The sequence below is a fragment of the Cavia porcellus genome, unplaced genomic scaffold (genome assembly GCF_034190915.1).
Source record: "Cavia porcellus strain 051 isolate PalLab524CR breed Dunkin Hartley unplaced genomic scaffold, mCavPor4.1 scaffold_30, whole genome shotgun sequence".
NCBI lineage: Eukaryota > Metazoa > Chordata > Mammalia > Rodentia > Caviidae > Cavia > Cavia porcellus.
The window spans coordinates 46,153,512-46,173,284 of record NW_026947513.1 but is presented as its reverse complement, the minus strand read 5'-3'; the positions used below and the strand labels follow the sequence as shown (position 1 = coordinate 46,173,284).

Sequence of the window (19,773 nt, the reverse complement as noted above, 5' to 3'; positions counted from 1 at the left end):
GGAGCATGAAAGGAAAAACTTCTTAAAAATAACAAGAAAACAAACAGCAATAATACAAAGACTAGAAGATGATAAGAGGATCTATAACTTAAGAATTAAGAACATAAAAGAAGAAGTAGGGACACAAACAAATGAACTACAAAAGCTACTCACAGAAATAATCCAAGAGAATTTCCCTAATTTAGCAAAAGGTAAAGATACTCAGATGTATGAGGCATACAGGACGCCAGCCACCTACAACCCAAACAGAGCTACACCCAGGCATATAATAATCAAAATTCCAGAAATCCAATATAAGAACAGAATACTAAAAGCTGTCAGAGACAAGAAACAGACCACTTACAAGGGAACACCCATCAGAATTACAGCAGACTTCTCAGCACAAACCATCAAATCATGAAGAGCGTGGGCGGAAATAATTCAAGCTTTGAAAGATAATAACCTCCAGCCAAGATTGATATATCCTGCACAACTGTCCCTAGAAATTGATGGAAAAACAAGGTGCTTCCAGGATAAAGAGGAACTAGGGGAATTTGCAACCAGCAATTCAACTCTACAGAGATTACTGCAGGATATTCTAAAAATGAAAAATACTAAGACTCCAGAAACAATGGCAGAGCAGTCACAATGAATGGAGCAGAAAGCGAAATGAAGAGGACAAACTGACAGCTACTGACAGAAAAAGAGCTCAACAGAAATGAGGCAGAGAAGTTTGGATGGTAAGAATAGCCATTTTGGAGAAAACAAGACATCATAATAGGTAGTGCTGATTTAATATCCTCTTGTTTTGAAGTCCCACCAAGCTTTTGTTCTTCTGTCTCCATCGGTTTTAACTTGTATCTTATTGGATTTTATTATATGTGATAATATAAACAAAAACTTTTATAGACAAGGAGATTATACAGAAACCATTGTTCATTTTCTGTTAGTTGATTCTAAATACCCTGTAATACTGTCATTCTCTTGAACCATTTTACATTGTCTTGATATGTTTAATACTACAGTATACGAAGTTATACCCAAAGATTTTAAGGGAAGAGACACTATGGTAACTACTATTATGTCTAGATTATCTTGTGGTGAAACAGTATTTTGCTTAAATGGCTATGTTTTGACCTGCGCTGTTTTGTTATGCCCTCTTTTTTATCTCAATCTCCTTTTTATTATCTACTTTTTCATTTTTATCCTTTTAATTAAGGGAAAAATAAATAAAAATAGCAGTATATATTATAGTAACCCACTTTGATTTCCTATTAACTTGATTTGAAACTCTGTATTGCTCTCACCATCTTGTTTTGACTGATTTTCCTCTATTGTGTTATGCTTGATAGTACCAAGTTTGAAAGTATAGGCAACAATTATGAAGACAATAAGATTCATTGTGACGCCCATTCTGGTTGACTATTATCTTCTTTTGAAGTCCTCTAATGTCTCCAATGTTTTGGTTTTATTGGTCTTATTCTTTACTGTTTTGTTCAATTTTATTATAACTGATGATATAGGCAATTCTTTTTAAGATAACAAGAGGCATTATGGTAACCATTGTTGGTCACCCTGTATTTTGTTTTTACATTATGTATTATGTCCATCCTTTTGATTTGACTGACTCTGGCCTGGTATATCACATTTGGTTTTACTTTCTTCAAAAAAAAAAAAAAGTAATAAGAACTGTGGGAGTAATAAAACCCAAAATGTGTAACTGTCATTGTACAAAAGAAAGGAAAAGAAAGTTCTCTAAAAGATATAACTGCATATATATTTAAGTGTATAAGATAACCATATTACTGAGTTTTGTTGGATCACTGAACAAAACTGTTTGCAGTCTCACTGTTTGAAAGTCCCTTCTATATGCGTTAATTTCGTAACTTCAACAACTATTTTTAAGATGACAATATGTAATTAACTAGTGATTTCCTACTGTTTATTTTTTCTGAAATTCTGTATAACTTGTACCCTTTTTCTGTTTTTTTTTCTTTTTTCTCCTTAAATAAAATTTTTTTAAAAAAAGAAAGATTTCACTAAAAAAACCTGATCTTATTGGCAAAGATTAAATTAATATACAAATATTCAGTTAAACAGCCACACTGCTTATAGAAAGAACTACACAGAGGCAAAGAATTCTCTCTCCAAGTAAGTAGTATCATATGTCAGCGAGCAACGTCCCACAAGGCATGGCTGTCTCTGTGAAGGTGGCTCAGCTTCGCATGTGCAGCAGGAGCGCCCCCCACCCCACCAGGCAGGGGCCCTGCTGCAGCTGGGCTGCACAGGTCTCAGGACCAGGCACAAATGAGACACAGGTGATTGCTACCGCTCTAAATGGAACATATCATGATTAAACAACCCCTATTCTCTGGTTTTGACTGCATCGCCGCACTCTCTGATAACATAAAAACATCTCTTAGATGTCCTGCAGTTTATAGGTCCTCACTTCTTTTTCATTCAGATTTTGGAGGAGTGGTCAGCTAATATTTCGTTTTATTATTCGAAAAAGATCATATAAACATTCATAAGGGACACCAATCAATATTAAATATTCAATGTCTTGTGTATGTCAAAGCTTTAAAAATCATGAATATGGATATATTTTCTGTCTACAACGTCAGCGGCTTGCAGGCCTTCTGGGATCACACTCTGGGCCTAAAATTCAGTCAGGTAAGCAAGTGGGAGCCAGCACCCCTGTGATTTTAGGACTTTGCTTCTGTAAAATGCCAAAGGATGGAGTTTTGCTCTCCCTTTAAAGTGTTAGCCACATTCACGGAGACTCAGCATCCACCTGCCAGAGTGACCACAGCATGGTCGTTACTGAGTGAGCCGTGCAAAGGACACGGGCTCACAGCTCTCCAGCGTGGACCTGGTTCCACTCTGCTTCAGAGCTGGAGAACCTGAGGGCTGGGCGGCCTGCCCCACCGGACACAGGGACTTCACCCCAGGCTCTCCAGGTAGCTAATCAGTAGATGCCGTGATGTTGGCTGCACAAACAAGCCAGACATCAGTCTGCAGGGCAGCAGGCAAAGGGGCATGAAAGTGAAGTCCATATGGAAACAGTAACAAGAAAAAGTTTCAAGTTTTCAACATCCTCTGTCACTTTCCTGTGACCCTGCGACTGGAAGCCAGGATGGCAATAAAAACACCAGTCACCTTGGGAAGCAAAGACACCTCTAAAAATAAAACAACGGTTCCAGGCTCTGCTGTAATGGTTTCCTGGTACACAGAAAGACATGCCTGCTATGCTACCGCCACATGGGGGTTGTACCAATTAATTATTCAACATTTAGAAAGTGCTCTGAGGAGAAAACACTAAGTGCTAAAACCCATTATCAGTTTTCAGCAAATCACATTTAAAATGAACTCACCAGGTTTGTTGGAAACTGAACCATTAGTGTAAGCCTACATTTTCTTTTTCCATTTCTTTAGACTATCAGACTAACTAGCCAACACTCACATAAAACGTTCCTTCCCTTTTGTCATCCTTTGAGTTCCCTGTGGGTGAAAAATTAGTGAGTCCTTGATTTTCAGAGAAAATATAAATTCCAATAGCATAGCGCTGAAATTTGCAATATTTTGTCCATTAGATATCCTTCCTCTTACGCATCTTATTAAAGTTCTATAATAGTGACTTTACTAACATTTCATTTGTGAAATTCTGTGAGTAGTTTTGAATTCAGCTTAATGTAGTTCTGTGCTAGTTATCATCTGACCACATACATATTTGTGGCCATGACTGCGTCACATGTACAAATTTAAATAATGACATAAAAACCGATTACACACTAAAGAAACTAATACACCATTGTACTGAAATATAAGTGATTTTGATAGATAATTTTCTTATCTGTAATATATTCTGGCATTTATTTATTTTAAAACTTACAACTTATGGCTTAAGATTGAGAATTTTTTTCTCAACAAAAGACCCTACCTGCAAGCATGCTTTCTTTAAAAAAATAAAGTATCAATTGGCTTTTAAATATGGGTGATATTAGAGTATATCTCCTTCTAACCTATTCCCATTTTGGAGACAATAATTTTGCCAAAATACTAATTTTTACTTCAGATCTCTGACAGTAAGATACCAACTCTACAAATGTCAAATTTTCATCATTGCAAGAATTAAAAACGTATACGGGCATAATCTTCGCAGGTATAAACTTGGTCACCATTAGACAAGCTCAATGTTTTTCTAAAATGAAGGTTTATGTATTTTAATCTCCAAAATGCACACTTCTAATCATCTCTGCTTTTAGAAGAGGCTTGTTATGTGATGAGTTTTTACCACTCATCATTATTTAAACATTAATACATTTTTAAACATCAGTTAACCTTAAATCTCTTATCTACATTTACTTCCCAAACATCCCCCCAGTCACACACAGACATGAACTCATAAACGTGTTAGACACTTCTCATCTCAGGAGGAAAACAGCTGCCAGCTACAGCTGCGAGAAGACCTACAAGGGCCTTGCTTATGTATCAGTAACTCCGAGATCCTGCTGGAACCCACGAAGACTGCTCGCCTCAGGAACAGTGACCATCAAAGGAGGTAAGGCCAACACGAAACTTCCCCGACTCAGCCTGATCCTTCACAGGTGTCCATGTAATCCTTACCTTCCAATATGATCACGTAATAAATATTTAGATAAATTATTTTTGTGGCTCACTCCTAATATTCACATTTCTTTAGAAGAACTTGAGAATAAGCACAAGCAACCTAAATTAAGGAAAACACTGCATTCAAGAAAGACTCTTTGTTATTAGCTTCGTATCTTTTTTGTAGTGCGTACTGGTTCTACAGATTCATTTCACTTTGCCGTTCTCTCCCCACCCTTCCCTGGAGGGTCCAGTGTAGGCACTGTGTTCTGACCATGTCCACCCCCACCACCTGCCTTTACACCCAACCCACTACCTCCTCCCTGTTTGCTTTCTCTAGTCGAGTAAGATCGTCTGCTTGTATGTTATCTTTTTTTAGATTCCACACATTAGAAGAACAAACAGTGTCTGTCTTTCTGAATCTGGCCTATTTCACTCAACATGATGGTCTCCAGAGCCATCTATTTTCCTGGAAATGACAAATTTTCATTTTTCATTATGACTGAAAAATGCTCCCTACTGTGTATATGCCACATTTTCTTCATTCATCTTTTTGTTGATGGCATCTATAGTAGTTCCATTTCTTGGTATTGTGAATTATAACACAATAACTTGGGTATGCAGACAGTATTCCTATAGTTTGCAGACTTTAATTCCAGAAAGGCCTTTTATTCAAAAATCTTCCAAAGGAAGTATCATATTTCCTCCTCTACTCTGTTAGGTTGATTTGGATAGCAAATAATTGGATATTAACACAAAGAAATATGCACACTCTATGTTTAAAGGAGTGCCTTGTGACACTTTTAACTGTCTATCATTAACATTAACTGCGAAGATAGTCCTTTAAAAATAAATAGCATGATAGTTACCATATTGGGAGGGAGTAACTCACTTCAAATAATGTATTTGCATCTGAATGAATATGAAGGAAATAAAACATATCCAAAAGAGTTAACCATGTCCTCAAATGAATAAGAGATGAATTGGCAGAGGCTAAATCTCCATGAGAATATTACTTTGATTCAAAACCAAATTTCTAAAACACTCCAGGTGACCTACTATATACTCACAGAATTTAAATATTGAAACATCGAAAAGAATGATTCTGGAATGCTTAAGAAACACAGCAATTTAATTAAGTGTTAACGTTTATTTATTGATCGTACACAGTACTGTTTGGACCTAGAAGCAGTGTGGTTGGTAAGGCGAAGGCCACGGCCAGGAGGCCCTCCCTGGGCCACTCCCCAGGGCCTGTTTCCATTCCACCTCTCCTCACACAAAGCAGGGAAGGGGCTGGCTCCACATCAGCTTGAACTTCCTACCTCTTTTTCTTTTAGGAAAGCTAAGAACTCATACACACACGCACATCCTTCAACTTTCACTATCAGAAACCATTCTTTCTGCATCTTTTCAGTAGAAATTTTCAATGTAAATAGTACTAAAACACATAATACATTGAATTACTTCTTACTAAAATAATGTCAAGTATTTCCCTCTTGCAAAAAGAATTAGAACGCATTAATATCAAGAGTACTAGGTTTCAAGGTCTTACTAACCAGAGAAGCACTGCTACACGCTCTGGAAGTCACCTTCTCTGCAGAGAGCCATCTGACCCAAGGTCACAGCCCGCATCTCAGGGGCAGCCCGCATCTCAGGACTGCTGCAACAGGAGCAGAAAACTTTGGCTCTTACTGTGAGGCAGGCAGCTCAAAGGTCTCCCCGCCTCCAGCGCTCTGGGCCGGGTATGATGAGACCTCTGCTGCTACTGCTTCACACTCCAACTTCTCCCTGTCCAGTACAGCTTTCCTCATCATGCAGCTGCCCGTAAAGCTTCCGCACAATCTAAGAAACTGCTCCACAGCAAACCTAGCCTAGGACAGTATGGGAGGCAGCCTGGGGACCTGGCTTCCAGCTCCAGAGTCCTGGCCAAGGAAACATTGACAGTCCCTGAGGATTCAGAAAAGAACACTGACAGGAATTCCCATAGGCACAACAGCCTGTAGATCCGAAAAGGCCTCAGTAACAGTAACAGAAACTTGCTGCACAATTTCTGGACCTCACAACCTTCCTGAGGTCCCCTAACTGTTCCCACAGTTTGTCAATTTCATGTTCTCTGTGTATATAGGTCTCATCAGTGACAGCCACTCAACAACACCGCCTCCCTGCCCCAAGACATACATCCAATCTTGTGTATCTCTAACCTTTTACAAGAGAAGTTCTGGCCACCTGCAGGGGTCCAAGGATCACAGTACAGGATGCCTCCAGCAGCAGCCAAGTTTATATGCCTGAGATCCTCATACAAGGCAGTGAAGGGGCTGACTCCACATCAGCTTGAACTTCCTACCTCTTTTTCTTTTAGGAAGGCTAAGAACTCACACACACACACACACACACACACACATCAGATGCACTGAATGATATGATAAATACCAAGGGAGGAGCCACAGGGAAAATCATACTCCATATCTCGTTCAGACAGGATGTACATGTGTGAAGTTCATTTTGGAATGATATACACCAAAAAGTATTTTGCGACAGGCATGGGGGCACACATCTGTAATGCCAGCCCTCCAGGAGGCTGAGGAAGGGGCACTGCAAGTTCCAACCCAGCCTGGGCAATCTGAGACACAATCAATGCAAAATCCCTGTGTCCAATCTCCTATTTATTAAAAAGAAAATGTTTTATGACAATTTTAGTTAAGACACTTAATTAAGTAGAAGTAAGTAATAGAAAATATTTTGTCCTCTGATGACAATAAACAGATCAGCCTGCACACTGACACAGACAGGCTCACAGCATCCCCAAGTCAGGCTCCCTGAAATACAATTTCCCGTCCTTCGGTCCACAGCCCCTGCCCAGCACCTCCCGCCCTCACTGCGCCCCATCAGCCCCTACTGCTTCACACACTGGGCCCAGTGCCTGGATGCCCACCCTAGAGCAGAACCCTCACTCTCTCCACAGGACTAGGAAGCTACCGTTCCAGCTTCTGACTCTGCAGCAACCAGCCTGCGTCTGAGCCCCATGCTTAACCATCTTTTCTCTGCTGCTCTGGTTTTTGTGCAAAGGGTCCTTGTTGGTACAAATTCTGTCTGGTAAGAGTGAGAATTGAGAGAAAGCAGCAGGACAGCAGCCCTCCATACAGACAGTGCTTCAGGGTCAGCCACAGTCTTTTAGTCCAACATTTAGCAACAAGTGACAGCAACTCCCAAGAATGGGAAATTATTCAGCAAAATTATAAGTGACTCAAGCAAAGTGCTATTAAATCCAAACTCCTAGGTAAAGAGAAAATAAGCAACCAAAGCTCAGGTCTGTTTATACAACATGTCCATCTTTTCTTTTAAATTGTGTGAATATGTAGTACACCTTCTTCTGTTGGAAAAGCCAGTTTCTCTTCTTGGGATGTAAAGCTATCCGTGTAAGTACGTACTACATAAAGTTCTCTATTTTTCCTACCCCAGTTCTCTCACTCGTATGTGGTGCCCTGCTTCTGAGCACGTTAGGCCTGGGAAAATGTCCCTGACATTACAGGTGCTGGCAAAGTCCCCTTCCAAGCTTCAGACGTTGTTCCAACCACACAGCCCTGTCTGCTCTGTTTCTGCTCACTGTGGACAGCACCTTGCTCTAAGCCTTCCCAGTTATCCTCCCTTGAGCTGCAGACCAAACCTTCAGGAGGGTATCTGTGTAAGGCTGCATGAGGTTCAGATATCAATCATATAACAGCACTCAAAGATCCTGTAAAGAGAACATTCAAACTCAAACAGGTGCTCAGCATGGTATTAATATGCTCACGAAGAGCAGGATGCTTAGATTCCACTGCAGATAATATTTAGTATTATATAAGAAACATCCTAAAGCATCTTAATGTACTGTGCATTTACATCTATCACAAGACACACAAAAGAGTGCCTGGTACAGTGATGCTGCCTCAGTTCATAAAACCCAGTGCCACCATGATCCCCTGGCACCTGTGCCACAGAGGAGTTCTACTCCCACACAATTAATGTGTCTTCCCGAAGTTTTACGTGAGCAACATCTTGATTGAAAAGTCATATGATCGGTATAAAACATGACTGAGTGCAGCAAACACCAAATTCACAGAGATGCAACTAAGTAGGTGTGTGAACAACTCCTTGCCCGTCCCAGAGGTCCCCGTCAGCTGAAACCACAAACAGTAGGTTTAATTCTCCATTTTTACACATCGACTGATTGATAAGTGCTGATATATAATCAACAACTAACAAAGAAGGACAAGTATCTCTTCAGATCAGACATAAAAATTATAACTCCTCATAAATCTTTTTTTGGTAAATGCCTTTTAGGAATCTTGAAAGCCATTGCTGGGTGGAGGAAGATGGGCAAAGAATACCCAAAAAAAAAAAAAACCTCTCTGTACTGATTTTTTGTGAATTTTTGTGAGCCTACAGTTATTTTAAAAACAGAAGAAGCTTTTTGAAAAATAATTGCTTCCCACTCACTTTTAGTCTCTAATAAATAGTATGCAATATTATGAGCAATGCAGAGCAAATAAAACAGTCATATTGGTAGATTAATTCTTCCAAGAAACTATGACATATACCAACCCTAATAACAAGCTTCCAATTCCAAAGATACAACATGCCAAACCTGATTACAAAAGCTTTCACAAGAAATGTCTGGGCCTGACAGCAACAAAAACAAAGTTCACCAAACGTTGGACAAGGTACCTGGGTGTCTCTGATTGGTCCACTCAGAATTGCTAACTGACTAAGTAGCATTCCGTTAGATAAATACTGTGTGATCCACAGCGTTAATGGCCACTGTGAAGCTAACAAAGGCTGTGCTCACTAAAAGGTGAGGAAGCTTACAGGGTAGGACAACACAAACCCGGAAGGAGAATTCAAGGGCAGGCCAAGGCAGTAAGCAACAGGATGATCAAGTCAATGTTTTTTGTCTTTTAATAAAGGAAGATGGTCTATTTTGGAAAGGACAGAAAAAGAGAACACAGACCAAAGCAACGTAAAGGGGACGAGAGTAACCAGAGGTCACAGCTGCCCCCATGCGCCTCCTCAAAAGCCCAAGAGTGAGATGACCCCAGAGGAGCTGCAAAGCGGAGGAGGAGGAATTTAACACAGGTCAGCTCTCTGCGCTGATCCAGTCCGTCAAGACCAGCACCCAGGTGCTCAGCAACAAGAAGCTCCAGCTGGGTGAAGGAAGACCTGTGCCAAGCACAGCAGTCTGACACTGGAGAACGTGAAGGAGATGCGGACCGAGGTCCCCAAGAGCAGCAAGCACAAGGAGACCACGCCCGACAACAGGACCACATCTCACATCTCTAAGACAGTCTTGCACTGGGACTCCGTCATTGTGGTGCTGCAGAACCCACACATCGCTGGCCAGTAGGAGCCTCCTCCCTCCGTCAGGGCCTGCTCCCTGTCCCCAGGACCAGCCCTTTATGACTGTAGCAATAATAAAGCACTGTTTCCTTTTCTCAAAAAAAAAAAGGAAGGAAAGAAAGAGAGAAAGAGAGAGAAAGAAAGAAAGAGAGACAGAACACAGACAGCTACTCTGGAAGAGTAAGGGGTATCGGAAAGGAAAATATCCCAGAATTCAATGTTTTGACTGTAAAAAACATCTGAGAGCTTAAACTATATTTTCTTCTGATGTTTTTGGATACATTTTTTGTTTCATTTCTTAATGCATTTTTCAAAGGAAATTATCTGATCTCATTTATCTAAATCTTTTGAGACATTCTTTATCTGTCTTATCTTTTTAACCCTGGCAAAGAACCTCGACTTGTAAAAGTGCAAAAGTGTAAGCTGAGTTCAGTTTAATTTGTTAATGCAAGTTTCTGAGGGTGACTGCAATCAGTGTCTCAGCGAACCCCTTGCCTGAGACTCTGCTCTCTGCTAATGTCACCTTTCCAAGGACACTATCCCCAGAGGTCAAAGGGCTGGCAGGATCTGGTCACCCAAGAAACTGGTCACTCACTCTGTGGCAGCCACAGAGCCTCCCCCCAACACACCTGCTTCATGGAGGGACAGTTTCATACATCTGCTCATGACCCTCCTAGAGTAAAAGATGCAACCCCTAGTGTCTTAGTTATTTTTTCTCTCGTTGTTGAGACAAAATACCTGATGCCCAAAGTTAGGGAAGGGAAGGTTTATTTCTTACAAGTTGGAGTTTTTGGTTTATATTTAGTTGGCTCTAAGAGGCAAAGTGGCATGGCGAGAAGGTGGGGCAGCAGTGGTTCTCAGCAGCCGCAAACAGTAAGAATGAACCATTCAAAAGAGAAAAAGACACGCCTTCTTCCTGCCATTACACTGTATGCCAGCCCCACTCTTGGGCGGGTGTAGCACACCATCAATTCCAGTGCCAGACAATAAACCAATCACAAACGCTAGATTCAACCGCATCCATGACTATATGAGATGGGGAGGGACCACCTGACATAAACCCTGACACCTAGGTTGCATCAGGCGTTCTCCAATCTGGCCACACAGTCAAGTTTCCAGGCTGAAGAGTCCAAGAAAAGCAACAGCAAACCTGTTCCTGTTCAGGACCAGGTTACTACTACAGTTGTCAGGGTCCTCTTCTGTACTTTTAGGGGTGATTCTTTTTTAATGGTATATGTTCGTGATATATAAAATTTATGTTTTTAAGTAATTGGTACATACATGGTGTGATCAAAAAATACAGAGAATTTTTAACTTTTTTAAAAATTTATTATTGTAAAAGACAGCGCCATAACACCTGGAAATCCTCCCCCTGCTTTAAACACACGCAGTCCTTCTTGTAGTTTCTGAAGCAGTCCTGAAGTTCTCCTTCATGAGTGTCTTTAGTTGACCTGTTGCGGCTGCCTCAGTGTCTGGACATGATTAACATTTACTTCTCGTGGCCGTTTTGTCTCTGAGGAAAAGCCACAAGTGCATGGCAGCAGGTCAGGTGGATGAGGACACAGCATGTTTCACAAGCCTCCCTTTGGTTAGATGGCAGCTGGCAAGACAGTCACTGTATTTCTATCTCACCTCCTAAAACACTGAGGAAAGAGGACGTTCAGAACTGCTTCAGAAGGTGCAAGAGCGATGGAGAGGGTCCGAGAGGACACAAAGGCAACGTGGTTTTTACTGTAATAAAAGCAATGTTTTGTTGTGTTTTGGAGACGGGGTCTCACTATGTGGTTCAGGCTTGCCTTGAACTCACCATGGTGCCCAGGTTGGCCTTGAACTCAGTGATTCCAGTCTCCCAAGTGCTGAGATTACAGGCATAAATCACACACCCAGCTTCCATAATGAACTTTTAAATTTAAACAGTCACCATCTATTTTGATCACACCTCATATATATAATATTGGGATTATTTCTGGTCCCCTCCACTTTCCCAACATTTTTCTAAGGCATTCCCATCTTTAAAAGGCTGCCTCCCTGAATCCAACCATCTCCTCTTTACTTTTCCCAGCACTGCATTTGGGTTTCTCATGTAAGAGAAACCATGTAAAGCTAACTCTCTGTGTCTGACTTATTTGACTTAACATTGTAGTCTCAAGATCAGTTATCCTTCCCTAAACCAAGCACCAAGCTTTCTGAGTCCCATATACCAGTGACGTCCAAAGGCAGGGTTTGCTTCCAGTCCTTGATATGGCAATGTCCAGACATGCTTGGATGCATGTGTTTTGGACAACTCCACTTAACTTCTCAAAGAAATGAAGTCACTTAGAACAAAAGATGAGGTTTTCTGAAACCCACATTTTGTTTTGTTTTGTTTTTTGAGACAGGGTTTCACTGTGTAGTTCAGGCTGGGCCTGAACTCACTATGTAGCCCAGCTGGCCTTAAATTTACAGCAATCCTCCTTCCTCAGCCTCCCCAGTGGTGGGATTATAGGTATACCACCACTATACCAAATATATGAAAGCTGTCCACCTGCCAAATGATTCCTTTTTCCGCTAAGTCAGCACATTTGGATGGAGCCCACAGGAGATACACTACCCAAATGTTAATATCCTTATAAAATGCAGACTGATGTACCTTCCTGAAGTACTGTGTTATGTGCTCAGTACTCCGAGTACTGTAAGACAGTTACACTTAAATTATGAAAGCAAACCAACCAAGAACATAACCAACTATTAGATAAATAGTTCAGATGAAAGAAAAAAACAAAGATAGCAGTATTTAGGTAAGAAAATCTACATTTCTACATAAAACTGCAAGTTCGTTTTGCTGCAAGTCTGATTTTATAAAAGATTACCTGCTGTTATTTAAATGAGCACCATGTAACTCTCCAACAAAAAAATAAAATGCATTTTAATTATATTTAATTTTAAAATTACATGCCAATAAGCCACTTTTCAGATAAAGAAAAAGAAGTCACACATTCAAGCCGATAGTTGAGAATCAGACTTTTTTTTTTTTTTGTCTTTTTTTTCCTTTTTTTATCGGTACTGGGGATCGAACTCATGACTGCCTGCTTGCAAGGCAGGTGCTTATGCCGCTGAGCTAAATCCCCAGCCCCGAGAATCAGACTTTTTGAAGAATTTTTGCTCTACATAAAGGTTTCCAAAGGTGAACACTGCACCTTTATTTTGATGCTACAGTCAACATATCTGAGAAATGCTTATCTGTCCTACACTGAAAAAAGGCTCTACATAAGCTCTAGTTTTCAGCTATTATTCATCCTCAAAAGTTAAATTCTGCATGAAACATGGTTTCCAAGGTATCAGCACTGGCAAAACCACCAGCATATTTTAAATCTGGAAATTTGTTAGCCAGCATTCTAATTATAAAAGCTAAAAATACTCAGTGTGTAGGCTCTGTGGGATCACCCGTGGAGCAGGGGGTGAGATAAGCATTTCAAGGACTCCCCAGGTCTGGCACAGGATACTTAGGGGCACAAGGTTAATATGAACTAGACAATGAAAGGGATGACCTCAACTGCTGCCTATTAGTCTCAATTTTTCAATCTCAGGCTTGGTAAAACCTTTTCCCAAGTGAACTTTAGCAATAATAAGGTAAAAGTCCTAATTTACATATATACATACATACATCACAGTTTGAGTCACTCAGAGTGAGAGCTTGAGAAAGATACATAAATGTTTTGCTCATTCAGCCAACAAACATTCATTAATATTCCAGGACTGTTCTCAGTGCTGGCACAACTCAACCCAAGAGTAAGGAATGCTACACCAGAGAGCAGTAATAATAATAAATAACATATGTATGGACATTCACAGCTCTGTATAAGGTTTCATAACGATCACTTCATCGGTCTCTCATAACTCTTCTGTGAATTAGGTTTTACAAACATTTTAGAAATGAAAATAATAGAAACACAGAGGTTTTTTTAATCTCCCAAATTAAACAACTAGTAAAGAGAGCTGAGGCCTGAGGTCAGGTACCAATCTCCCAAATGCAAATCTCCATGGATTGCTGAGTAAACCCACATCTGAGATGCTCTATTTTGGCATTAACAATAACAAGTTCTGCATGCTTTTGAGCATAGTATTAAGTTGATGTTTAGGTTTCCTATTTTTTAAAGATAGTATTTCATAGATCCAGATTCCAGTATTTACCAATTTAAATGTTTCTAATCTCTTTATCTACTAATTACTTCGTTAGATGAAAACATTGGTGAATGAGCTTTCCTGGCTAGCTCAGTTTTCTAAAGAAAGACGTTCACACCCCAGATATTCAAAGTTTCCTTCTTTCTTTCATGGGACTATACACTGGATAAAAATTTCATGAGTAAAATACCTGAGCAAATACTTCACACAGGGAAAAACCAATACACATATGAAAACGTACCCTCAAAAGCACAAATTAAAACCACAATGGGATACAATTCTACATTCATAGAAAATCAGTAAAATCCAGGTATTCCCCTCCTAGGTATTTTCCCAGAAAAAACTGAAAAGGTCATATCACAGTGATATATGTGCACCCATGTTCATAGCAGCACAATTTGTAATAGCTAAATCTTGGAAACAACCAAAAGCTCATCAATCACAGAGTAGATGAAAAAGATACAGTATTTTTATACAATGGAGTATTACTCAGCTATAAAAAGGATTATCTTAAGACCTTCATACATAAATGGAGGCAACTTGAGACTATCCTCTTAAGTGAAATAAATAAGAATCATATTTATAAATATCACATTGTGTCTCTAGTGTAAAAAGTAATAAGAAATGTAGGAAACCCAAAATGTGTGACTGCTATTGTAAAAAAGAGAGGAAAAGAAAGTGCTCTAAAGGATATAACTGCATGTACATTTAAGTGTGTAAGACTGATTACCATATTGCTAAGTTTTTGTTAGACTGTTGAGCAGAAATGTTTGCAGTTTTACTATTTGAATGTCCGTTTCGTATGCTTTAATTTTGTAACTTGAACAACTATTTCTAAGAGGACAATATGTAATTTATCAACTAGTGATTTTTTACTGTTTATTTTTTTGAAATTCTGTATTTCTACTCTTTTTTCTGTTTTGCTTTTTTTTCTTCTTTAAATAAAATTTTTTTTTAAAAAAAAGACAGCACCAGCTCTTCATAACAATTTGAGGAAGAGGAAAACCTCATTCATAAATGTGTATCTGTTTATGGATTTGTATCCACTTTGAAAGACACCGCCATAGCAATTTCACTCAGAACACACACAACAGAAATTCCCATGTGTACTGCAACATATATCCAAGAATGTGCACAGCAGCACAGTTCTCACCAGTCCAAAACCCAGAAACAACCCAAGTGTCCATCAAGACTGAAAGAGATAAAGAAGAGCGGCATTCTCCTGAGGCGGAACACTGCACTGACCCAGCAGTGAGGGTGAGCAAGTCTCACAAACACAGTGTTCAGCAAGTCAAGTCAGACAGAGCGCACACCACGCAACTCACTCCTAGAAAGCTTAGTAACAGGTAAACAGTGATCTCTGTTGCTCTCCAGAGTTCCGCTGGGAAGGTGAGGACGCCCCAGAAACAGGAGTGCCAGGCTGGTGCGCAGCTGTTTACATCTTGGCTCTGGGGCTGGTTATACAGATAGATTCACTCAGGAAAATCACTGGGCTGTTTACTGATGCTACAGTGGCATCGCCATTTTCTGAATACATCTTGTATTTCAATAAAAAGGAAGGAGGGAGGGACAGAAAAAAGAAACCAGAGAGAAGAAATGGAGGCATAATGAGACGAGACTATTAGAGTCTGCACCTTAGTCCTCAGTCACTGTGCCTTGTTTCTCACAGCACTTTCTAAATTTTTATCAGTCCATGTTTGCAGCACACACGGATTACATTCATGGTGAGAAATCGGTACGGGCACATAACACATCTCAGTTCTTTTTTCCTCTTTTCTTCCACCTCCCTTTTGGTCAGCATTGAATTCATTTATTTATCTTGCCCCTATAATCATCATATATACAAATTAACAACCAGACTCAAAGGCCAGAAAACATATAAAACACGCAAGATAATTGCATTAAATCAAGGCACACTCTTAGATACATTGTCCATGTGGATTACAGTAACTTTTTTTCTATCTTTTCTATTGGTGATCTTTCATAATTGCCTTATCTATATATTGAGCCTCTCATATAAGAGAAACCATGCAATATTTAAGCTTGCATTTTTGATTTATCTCAGTTAACAATGTGGTCTCAAGGTGACCCATTTTCCCACAAATGAGTCAAGTTGGTCCTTCTTTATGGCAGAGTACCACTCCATTAAGGTTAAACACCACAATGTCACTACCCACTCATATGTTGACAGATACATGGATTACTTCCAAGATTGAAATACCATGAATGTGCTACAGTAAACAAAGGTATGCATGCGTCACTTGGTATTCCTCTTTAAATCTTTTGAGAAGATATCCGGAAGGGGAACAGCTGGCTCAAATGGAATTTCTTTTTTTAGTTTTTTGAAGAATCTCCACACCGATTTACACAGTGGTTACACCAGTCTGCACTCTCACCACAAATGAAGAAGGTTCCTTTTTCCCCACAGCTTGTCCAGCATTTGTTAGTATTTGGTTTGTTATGATAGATACTCTTTCTGGAGTGAGATGGAATCTCAGGGTTGCTTTAATTTGCATTTCTCAAATAGTCAGCAATATTGAGCATTTTTTCATGTATGTATTGGCCATTTGTAATTCTTCATCTGAAAAGTATCTCTTCATTTCATATGCCCATTTTTATTGGGTCTTTAAATGGGGGGCTAATTTTTTGAGTAGTTTCCGTATCAGTCCTTTGTCGGAGGAATATCTGGTAAAAAAAATTTTTTTTCTCATTCCGTGGGCTGTCACTCAGTCTGTTGATGGTTTCCTTTCCTGTCAGAAGCTTTTTAATTCAATATGATCTCCGATGTTGGCTCCTGGAATTACCTGTTGTGTAACCATGGTTCTGTTCAAAAACTCTTTGCCCACACCTACGTCTTCAAGAGTTCTACTTATTTTGAAAGAAGAATTGATATGCCTTATGAACAGGTACAAATTCCCTATGACAAATGTGGTCAATATGTATGACAAATATTTATCAATAAATATCAGAATAAAGTTAAGAAAAAATAAAAATAATAAAAGAAGAGTTTTGCCTATTTTGACTTCCAGTAGAGTAGGTATTTTGGTTTTTTTAGGTCATTATTCATTTTGATTTTAATTTAGTGTGTGTGAGAGATATCAGTGCAGGTTCAATTTTTAGCATGTGATAGCCAATTTTCCCAGCAACATTTATTAAACCCTTTCCTCCAGCACACAGATCTGGTCCCTTTGTGAAAGACACAGTAGCTGAGTCTGCTTGCAATTGTCTCTGCATCTTCTGTTCTGTTCCACAGATCCACAAGTTTGGTTTTGGTTTTGGTTTTTTGGTTTTGGTTTCTGTTTTTGCCAATACCATGCTGTTTTTATTACTATACCTCTGTAGTATAACTTGCAGTCAAGGATTATGATGCTCCCTGCCTTGCCCTTGTTCCCCAAAACGGCTTTTACTACTCTAGATCTCTTCTGGTTCTATATGAATTTTAGGATTCTTTTCTCCAGTTCTGTAAGGAATGCTACTGCTATTCTCACTGGAATAATGTTAAATCTGTGTAACAGTTTTTGGAAGTATGGCCATTTTTACTATATTGGTTCTGCCAGCCCAGGAACACGGAAGATCCTTCTATTTTCTGTAATCCCTTTTGATCTTCTTTTTCAGAGTACTACAGTATACTCAGCTTTCACTGTAGAGGTCTTTCACTTCCTTCATTAGGTTATTTCCTATGAACAGTCCAGTGGGGCCTCAGTTCATAAACATTTTTGCTGGCAAACAATTTGGTTCACAAACAGAAGCATTTGGCAAAATTTTGGTTTGTTTGCAATCTCCGCATCAGGTAATGAACATGACTTCAAGAATCTTTCCCACACAAACATGAAAATTTCTAGAATTGTAGAACAAATTAAGTTCATGAACTGAGATACCACTGTATTTCATTTCCTCCATGCTATTATGGCAGATATTGTTGCCCTGATTTCTCTCAGGGAGACTTATTATTGTTGTATAAGAATGTACTAATTGTTGAGTGTTAACTTTGTGTCTTGCTATAATACTGAATTTGCTTATCAATTCTAGGACTCTTTTGGTGGAGTTCTGAAGGTACCCTATGTAAATGATCATGACATCCGTGAAATATAATTTAAGTTCTTCCTTTCCTACCTGTATCCCTTCTATTTCTTTCTCTTATCTAACCTCTATAACTAAGGTTTTGAGAATCATATTGAAGCATGGTGACCATGGACATCCTTATCCTGTCACTGATTTTAGAAGGAAAGCTTTTACCTTCTCTCTATTTAAAATGATAGTGACTGATGGTTTGTCATAGATGGCTTTTATTAGCTTGAGATAAAGACCTTCAAAGTATTCCTATTTTCTTTAGTTTTTTCATCATGAATGGATGTTGGATTTTGTCAAATGCTTTTCTATTGAGATAGTCATGAAACTTTCATCCTAGCTTGTTTAGAACATGATATAATATGTATATTGATTTGTATATGTTGTATCACCTCCAAATTCCTGGAATGAATTCTACTTGGTCATGATGTATGATCTTTTGGATTATTTGTTGCATTCTAGTTGCTGGCATCTTTTGAGGATCTTCACATCTAGGTTCATTTAAAGATTGGTCTGTAGTTCTCTTTTTGGCTGTGCTGTTTTCTGTCTTTGGAGTCAGGTTAATGCTTGCTTCCAAGAATGACTTTTGCAAGTATGATTTCCTTTTTGGTTTCATTAAAGAGTTTGAGGAGTACTGGCATTAGATCTTATTCGGCAATCAGTCTATCAGGACCTGGGTTTTTCTTAGTTGGTATTTCTTTATTATTACTTCTTCAACTTCAATGAGAGATGTTGGGTTAGAATTTTTATATCTTCTTGGTTCAGCTTTGTGTTCATATGTATCTAGAAATTTATCCATTTCTTCTGAATTTCCCATTTTCTTAGAGTAGTTTCTCAAAGTAGACATTCATAATCTGGATTTTGTCAAAACCTATTGTGGTTTCACCTTTTTATTTCTAATTGCATGGATATGGGCCTTTTCTTTCCTTAACTGTGGTAAGACTGGCTAAGGATCTATTTTGCTTAATCTTTCAAAAAAAAAAAAACCAACTCAATTCATTCTTTGTATTTTTTTAATATCAATTTCATTACTTTCTGCTCTGTGGTCATACAATTTCCCTCCTAATATTAACTCTGGGCTTCGATGATTGTTTTTCTAGGACCTTGAGGTGCATCATTAGGTTATTTATTTGAGCTCACTCCACTTATCTGATGTGCAATTCACCACTATAAAGCTCTCTCTTACAATTGCCTTCATTGCATCCGCAGGTTCCAGTATGTCATACTTCATTTCTGTTTGATTGTAGAAACTAATTTCTTGTTTAATTTCATCTACCCATGAATTACTCAAGAGGATATTGGCCAGGGATTTAGCTCAGTGGCATAAGTGCCTGCCTTGCAAGCGCATGGTCATGAGTTTGATCTCTGGTACAAAAAAAAAAAGCAATAAGAGAATATTATTTAATTTCCATGTGTCAGTATAGTTTCTGAGATGTCTTTCACCATTAATCTCTAGTTTCAATGCACTATGGCTTGGTAATACACATGGGATAATTTTGACTCTTTTGCACTTACTTAAGCAAGCAGTACGGTCATAAGTGAAATAAATCAAACATACATGTGTAAGCATCGTCTTGCCTTCCT

At 39.0% G+C, this 19,773-nt stretch overlaps 1 protein-coding gene and 1 pseudogene across 1 annotated transcript in view; one reads left to right on the top strand and one right to left on the bottom strand.

Annotated features, from left to right (window-relative positions):
• Window positions 1-19,773, bottom strand: part of Slc4a4 (solute carrier family 4 member 4) — a 329,139-nt gene that overhangs the window by 303,461 nt on the left and 5,905 nt on the right. The gene's annotated exons all lie outside the window — the stretch shown is intronic.
• LOC100730343 (small nuclear ribonucleoprotein Sm D2-like) lies at window positions 9,644-9,967 on the top strand (annotated as a pseudogene).